Source organism: Morone saxatilis, unplaced genomic scaffold, assembly GCF_004916995.1.
Source record: "Morone saxatilis isolate NCDOM2014 unplaced genomic scaffold, NCSU_SB_2.0 Contig18, whole genome shotgun sequence".
Classification (NCBI taxonomy): domain Eukaryota; kingdom Metazoa; phylum Chordata; class Actinopteri; family Moronidae; genus Morone; species Morone saxatilis.
Genome location: NW_023339740.1, coordinates 15,339,678 through 15,348,122, shown reverse-complemented (window position 1 = coordinate 15,348,122; position 8,445 = coordinate 15,339,678). Strand labels below are relative to the sequence as shown.

General features: G+C 39.7%; 1 protein-coding gene across 1 annotated transcript in view; it reads left to right on the top strand.

The window, feature by feature from the left end:
• The first annotated feature begins 3,808 nt into the window (after positions 1 to 3,808).
• Positions 3,809 to 8,445, top strand: part of erc2 (ELKS/RAB6-interacting/CAST family member 2) — a 41,751-nt gene continuing 37,114 nt past the window's right edge. Inside the window, exon 1 of the mRNA XM_035661094.1 lies at positions 3,809 to 4,007. The gene's annotated coding sequence lies outside the window, so the exon portion shown is untranslated. The remainder of the gene's footprint in view (positions 4,008 to 8,445) is intronic.

Genomic DNA, 8,445 nt, shown 5'->3' with positions numbered 1-8,445 from the left:
ACTGGTTTTTTTTAAAGACAGGAATTGTTGATAATGACAATGACATACTGTCTCATTCATATTCTAACACTTTTGATCTGTCTCCCTTCAGGGACCAAAGCTTCTCTCAACAGCAGTGGCAAGAAGCACCAGGTACCACAGGATCAAGGAGAAGCTTAGGAGAACAAGAGTGCTCGAGTCACTGTTTGTTTTTTCCCTTCTGGGCTACTGTAGAAACATGGCGGACTCCATGGAAGGTGACCCATGGCGTCTGCAGATAAAAACGTCTCATTCTAAGGTAACAAAAACACAATTGCTATATTCAGGAGATTTTACACTAATAAAAACATTATATTGTTATTATTATTATTATTATTATTATTATATATTACATTATTATATATCGGTATTCCATTTCTGCCAATAGATCCTCCTAAATGTTAACTTAATGTTAAATCATATCAGTGACTTCAGCTACATAAGGTACATATTCCCACATGCTGTTCATTCCATCTGCCATTAAAGAAGTCTTCTACAGAGTAAATGTTATTTACTACCAAAGGTAACACACTGTTAACATACCTTATACTACTAGTAGTAGTGCTACTTTTATTAGAAAATAATTCTGATTCACTGACACTGATTCTAAGCGCTTAACATTTGAGAGCACACAGTGTAGCGACTTCAGGAAAAAATTAAGTAAAAGCCTTGCATCTAATGATTTTATTAAAGAAACACATCACCTAAATATATTCTAGAAACACCAACTAATAACAAATACCAAGAAATATAAACCCACCTGGTATTCTAAAATTCATCCGTAGTTATTAATTCATGGCTCCTACACACAGGAATGGATTCATAAAATCTGAATCAGAATAGAGTATGCATCCCCAATTGTGCACCCACTCGTTCATGAGTCTGCTCTCTCAGTTTTCTCGAGCTGTTTCGGCAGTGCAAGATTTTGCACTTTAGACCAGCAAACTGCAACAGCACACACCCAAATCTGGATGTCAGGATCATTTATTTTTTAAAGGTAAAGTCCGAACAAGGAAAATAACTTTTGTATACTGCTTCTCTCTGAGGAGTGATCAGCAACCAAATAATTATTTAGGGCAACGTGTGATTTAAATATTTGCCTGTATGCCTCATTAGCAAACCTTATTCATAAAGGTTGTCCTTAAAAAGGTTTTAATTATTTTATTTGTTAAAATAATTCATAAAAAACATACAAAGATGAAACAAAAAACCCAATATCTGATTCAGAAGACTATCACACTAAAAATAGAAGTTAACACAAAGCTAGCATGGCCACACTGTTAGTAGCCACAAGGTACTAATGACTTTTAAATTAATTTGAAACTCAAAATAACTCACTCAATGGCTAACAAAATATATAATTTGTCAACAAAATGTATGTGATTTTAGTCATTTTGTTTTAACACATTTAGATTTTTAATAAACAGAGACCAAACACTGCTCTTTGTCTCCATCTGATGGTTATAAAATGCCAAGGTCCCCAGATTTTATTGTGCTAGCAGAAGGAACGGTCTTACATGATGACCCTTTACTTCAAGGTCAAACTGAACAGGTGATGCAATGCTCTCAGTTTGCACTCAGGGGATTCAGACGGCCAAAACTGAGTGTGAGAAGCTTTGATGATTTCAAGCGTGAGAATCCCTGCTGGCTCTTACAAAGTGCCTGTGCGCTCTTAAATGCTGACTAGCAGACTGAGTAGGACTGGATTTGTGCGCTGTCAAATCTTTGGGAACAATTTGGGGCTCCATAAAAACAACAAAAAATTTGTGTTATGTAAATCTTTTGGGATATTTTTCTCTTTATTTGTGTACATCATTTTTTGTTATGCAATAAAATGTAATTTCTGATGATTTCTGAGAGGGCAAGTGGCTAATTTTCGGTAAGTAACCTAAAGAACAATTTATTGTTTAGGATTGGCGCATAGGCATTCCCAGTGAAGTGCAATTTTATTCAGATGCTGATGACTGCAAAAATGTACACAATTCATAAGAGACAGAAAAGGGACATTTCTGGCAGCACTTCAGTATTGACCTCATGGCTGCGGGGGAACACAGGAACATATTGCAGGGCAAATTGTGAGAAGAAAAAGGAGCCAAGCCTCTACATGGTCTCTATTGCCCTGTAAGGGACACGCAAATCTAGCCAACCACCACTCATATTCTGCCCCGTTACTGGCACCTCACACAGGAAACACAAGTGGAACACAGAGGAAAGAGGGATACAATCAACAGGAGCACAAAGGGCTTCTTACTGTACCCATTTCTCCCCTTTCCTGTTCATATAACGTTGTATGTGCGCATGAGAGAGAAAGAAAGGGAGACAGAGAGACTGTGTGTGTGTTTTCGTGTTTGTGTTTAGAACACAGAAATGCTGATGCTTCTCCTTTGGGCCCTGTCAAGCACACTTAGCGTCAGTGTTTACAATGCAAAATGGGAGAAAATCCCCGTAATTCCAGGAGGCCTGAAGGCAGGCGAGAGCAGGATGAAGACAAGAGCCAGGAGGACATTGTTCTGTTTTGGAAAAGCCTGCAGGGCTGTCTGTTTGAACACTTCTGAAGGACGTACTCACCTCATGGTGAAGTCCCAGCTTATGATGTCATGAGTTTAGATTGATTCATGCTGCGACAGAAGTTCCTTTGTCAGAGCTGCTCGCTGGATCTGTGGTTGCCCTCAGGCAAATCTGACTGAATACTGGAGAGGAGTAACAATGTGTCACTGCTTTACTGGTTGTATCATTCTTCCAATTATTTTTATTAAAAACTGCTAACAGTCCCAGTTTTCAAACAATTCAAACTTGATGGAATACATTTTGGGAGACACACTGTCTCGCAGGGCGTCAGATAAGAAGATTAATACCACTTTGTACATTAAATATGAAGCTACTGCTATGTCATGTCGTCACACTGATGTTGCCAGGCAACCAGTCCAGACTCCTGGAAGTTACTGCGCAAGAAATAGTCCAACACCTGTAAAACCACAATGTGTCATTTTTACACTGATTTCTTTTTTTAATGGATTAAACAAATGAGACAGCATGTTAATGATAAGCGGTGCTGGTATGTGGTTTGTGTTACCCTCTGGACAGAGTCAGGACAGATGTTTCCCCCTGTATCTAGTGTTTATGCTAAGCTATGCAAAGTGTATGGCCATTTCTTCATATTTAACAGATGGTATCAATCTTCCCCATCTAACTACAAGCGTTTAATTCACCTACTCCTGCACACTTGATCCACTCCAGCAGTGTTGGGGTAATTCTGGTTCTTCTGCTTAGCCAATAAGAATTAACTGGATCAGATGTGCAAGAGTAGTGAAGAGCAAAAAATTACACGAAGACAAAAAGTGTTGCCCAAAGTTGAGCCTGTCAGGCGTGCAAATCCCTCATGTTTCGCTAGGATTAGCAGAATACATCCCTTGATATTACCCCAACCATATTTAACCTATAGCATCAAATCAGAATAGCTTGATAAGGGTATAGAGAGTGTGGGAGAAAGTGCTTCCTGACAGTCTAATTTCAGGGCAAAAACGAGCACCGTGCAGGAAAATTGTGCTGCTGGCTCTACCCACAGGTTAGACTGCTGATCCAAGTCACACATATCATTTTGAGTTAGACCCACCTACCCTGAAATGTAACTACATCACAGTGCTTCCGGGCACCTGTGAATGAGGAGATAAAAAAAACCCAACTCAAACACCTTCAACTTATAAAGCGAGTGGACCCGGTCCGTGATCCCCCCCCACCCCTCCCTTTCAGCAACCAACATATGATGTGAAATTCAGCGCAGGCCGCTCACCGCATCTCATCCGCCCATCCCCTCCTGCCAGCTGCCACTTGCAGTAGTGGTGATGCTGCTCCCTGGTGTGTAGAGGAGGAGAGAGAGCGTGTCCGCTGCCCAATGACAGCGCAGGATGCTGAGAGAGGCTGCTGAGGGTGAATGGAGGCGACAAGATGCCGTCTAGAGCGGCGAAGGAGAGGAATTAACATCGATGAAGGTACATTTGCTCCTTCTCATTTCACTCCCAGTCAAAACCGGGTTTTATTATAGAAGTAATGGCACTCAAAATCCGTGGAGTGTCCCCTTTTGTGTGTGTGTGTGTGTGTGCATGTTTTGCGTGAGACCAGGCGGTAAAAGCACAGGCTATGTGCGTTTAAAAAAAAAAAAAAAGCCTCGTTCCGTGATCGTTGATTGCATAGACACAGCCAGTCAGTGCTCGCTTGTTACCGGAGAATTTGCATTTTAAAAAGCCGTGTTGAAACGATAGAGCAGCGCCGTATTTCAAAATAAAGGTTTCAGTCGGCTTCCATACGGCGGGTTAGACTAATATTTCATTGGTGTGGTCAGGTGCTCGACGCACAGCACGCTGGAGCCATCCGAGATGTAGGCCCGATGAGCTGTCAATGGCTCGGTCGTGCTTCCTATGCTGCATCAAATGTGATTCAGCCTACACACCGGCCAGCAGACATTAAGATAAATATCTGAATTGAACACAAAGGTCTGAAGTGTATCTGTTGAGATGTTACATGTTTTTTATTCTTTACATTCACAAGCCATTCCTAAGCTCTGTTAAAGGTTGGGATTGGATGTACGGTTGAACAGGCCATCTGGAAAAGCACATTTACATTTTCTCATCCAGTCAACTGAGTCAGTGGGAAGCATGGGGGCGTTTAGTCTCTGTAGTAGAATACGTGATGAGGAGGCTGCATGTGTTGCACTTGCTCAAGTAGCACTGCGCCGCACTGAACTGGTTGGTACTTCTTTTCACATGGAATCTCTCCACCATCAACCCATTATAAAGGCTATTTATAGCAAAAATGCCTTATGTCCGCCCTAGACATGCGCCCTGACCTCAAATCTCAAAGTCAGAGATCTCTGGTTTTTCTCATTTAATACGGTTTGCCTGCATGCTGGCTTTCAAAATGTCATGGTAGCCTTATAGAAAACAGTCTCCCCTGCCTCACAGATACACTCAGCATCGCCTGTGGTGAAATCTTTGTGTCAGAACATCTGTATCCTCTCCGCTGTTAACGCACCACTGCTCTCTGAATTGCCAGTGATCATTTCTTCAGAGGCCTATACTGGCATTTGCTGACAGTTTTTTTCCGGCTCCTGGTAACTGTAATTGCTCTCACTAATACCTGAGCAGCCTGAGTATGACGTCTGGTGAGAAATGAATGGGAGTGACAGCATGGCCATGAGGTGCAAAACAGCTGCAACTGCCTAACACAATATTGTATTCATGTTATCTCTGTTTTTCTTTTAAAGAATCCTTTGTAAAGTTAAGTGTAGAGCAGGGGTGGGGTGGAGGATTACAATTGGCCTTCTCAGCTGGCATCCCTCTGGTACTCCAATATTACCACTGTTTCTGCAAAAATACGATACTCTCTTTTTGCACGCTGGTCATTTCCCTCTCCTCTGCATACTGAGAGAAATGTGTTAATGTAGATACGACGTTTTGCTTTAGAACAGGATCAAGAACAATGTAAAAGGATTGGAGGAATATTTTTAATTGGAGATAAACTGGTGCGGAACATCATTGTGTCTGTCAGGGCTTTGTAGACAACTTATTCAATATTTTACTTAGATGTCCACTGTCCTAGTGCTGATACAATTAGTCAGTAAACTGATTAGTCGAGCAGAAAATCCATTGACAAAGGTCAGGGTGTTTTAAAAGTCCAGTGTGTAACATTTTTGAGGATTGATTGTTTGAAATGGAATAAAATATTCATAACTATGTTGTCATTTGGGTATAATCCCCTGAAAGTATAAATCGTTGTGTTTTTGTTAACTTAGAATAAGCCTTTTATATGTAGAGATGCTCTGGGTCGCCTTCCATGGGGTCCGCCATGTTTATAGAGTGGCCCAGAAGGGGCAAACCAAACACTAGCACCTATAGGGGTGTTTTTCGCCACCATAGTTTCTCTTTTGCACATGGAAGGGGAGGGTGTGTGTGATGTGCAACTACACTGGACCTTTAAGTCATTTATCAATACAACAAAAACTCCAAATACTCCCTAATTTCAGCTTCTAAAATGAGAGCTTTTTTCCCTTCTGTTCTATGTCATTGTATATATAATATCTTTAAAATAGAAATATTTATTGCCCACTCATATGGAAATTAATCTCTGGCTTCATAGTGAGGCACAAGGTGTAATGAAAGTGGAAATAAAACGAAGGGACATGATGAAGACTGTTCATACACACAGACATACTCTTAACAGACTTCCTCTGCCATGGGTTAGAATAGATGAGATAAAAATAATAGATAAATAGGCCAATAATGATAACCGGTTAAGATGAAAGTGGTAAAATAATAACAATAAATATATATCTTAAATAAACATCATAAAAAGAGCAGCTGCCACTAATATGAAATATAAAGCCATCTGGGCGACAGAGAGACAAAGGGAGTGCAGGGTCCTGAACTATTAATGCTGCTCCTTGTGCCAGACAGCTAGAGAGAGCAGTCCAACACACAATTTTTACCAGTTATTGTCTTTTTTATTGACTATATGATTATTTGATCAAAAATAATCAGCAGCCCTATACTGTATATTTTATATACTTTAACTTCAGTGATCACACCCATTTCAATAGTCCCACCCCAATGATTGAGCTCTAGGCAATCAATCAATAACATCTTTGACTGTGGCATACCCATGTGATTATAGTACATCACTGGGTGGACTAAAAAAACAACACTGTACTCTACAATACAAATTCATGAAATGAGCATTTAAGTGAAGATGTTTGATTTGTCATTCCGCTCATTATAAAGAAAACATACAATTTAACACATACGTTTAAAATTTTAAAAAGTCAAGGCACAATAAGGTCACTTAAAGAGGTACAAACAAGCCACAGTCACTGCCCAAATCACTGTTTTAACAGTGACATTGAGAAAGCCAAAGAACAAATGATGACCACATATTCCAAACACGGAAAAACTTAATTAAAAAGGAACAGTCATTACAAAAAGATCCTAACATACACTGACTGAATGATGCTTCATAGGACACAAACCACAATACAGCTTCAAAAACTGACCACTGCGTTGAATCATCCTCACATCAACATTATGAGGCTCACCGGACTGTATATACAGCAGGTCAATTCTAATTTATCATAAGATGTTTTTTTGTAGTCGTTGCCTGTACTGCCCATTGCTGAATGCTGTTTTTGCTCCTAAAACATTTACCAACCAGACTTCACAGACATGCTGTAGCAAGCTGACCACTGTAGATAAGAGCTGCAGTGTTTGTTGTTGCATATTCCTGCATATTTAGAATTTGAATTTAATTTGCCAGTGTCTGTCTGAGGTACTAAAGAAAGAAGGGAGCTATTAGTTTACACTGTTTATAGGCTATGAATTCAAAATCTCAACACATGCTCTGTTCGAGCCTTTAAACATGGTTTTATATGTGTGCGTCGCATCCTATTCCTACACATCTTTTACTTTATACAACTAACAGAGATAATAGTGTACTGTCTGACCTCCTCTGCTAGGATTCAGTGAGTGTTTCCACACAGATGATGCTTCAGTGACTGCAGCTGAGGGTTCCTGTCGTCCAAAATCTTAGGGGAGACCTGTTGACACATGGTTTTCTGTGCCATGAATTGTCATTTTATCTGACCCTAAAAAAAAAGAAGAGAATATGCATGTAAGTTGAAAGGTTGGGATCGTTAGACCCATACACACATAAAGCCTACAGGCTGCCATGTCACCTTGGCACTGCTGCAACACTCACCTTCTACATTTGACCACAGTGTGGGAAACTTATACCCTTATGAGGTGCTTTATCTCTGTTAGCCCCGGCATAGTCACCATGGCAACTGAGTCTGAGCAGCAAGTGTCACCAGAGGAGAGAAAGTACCGTTGTTCACTTAGATGGAAGAGTCAAATTTTCGATCCAATATTATTCATCACAAGACAGCCTGTGACATTAACAATGTCTGTGTCTGTCTTCAACATTTATTGTTTAGCAGCTTTCTTTATTCAACCTAAAAATTATCCAGCATCATGTAATAATGACACTGCAACTGTGTGCAACTCAAGCTTAAATATATTATAGACTGTGATATATAGATAGATAGATACTTTATTTATCCCGAGGGAAATTCAAGTGACACATATATATATAGATATGGCATGAAATGGCAGAACCATTATTAAAACATTAAATATTAAGGCTTCCAAATCCTTTTCTCCTTGTTAGCCAGCAGGATCTGCAGTATATTAAAATCTTTTCATTTATGAAAAGCCACATTTAATATATTGTAAATGACATAACATCACTGGTCATAAAATAACTGCATCTCTTGTCTGTTTTAATTTGTGCGTTTTATGTGTTTATGAAACAATACAATGCAGCAGAGGATTACTTTATGTTGTGAGCTGTCTTTTAGAATTGATTTATGTTGTATTTAGTTGA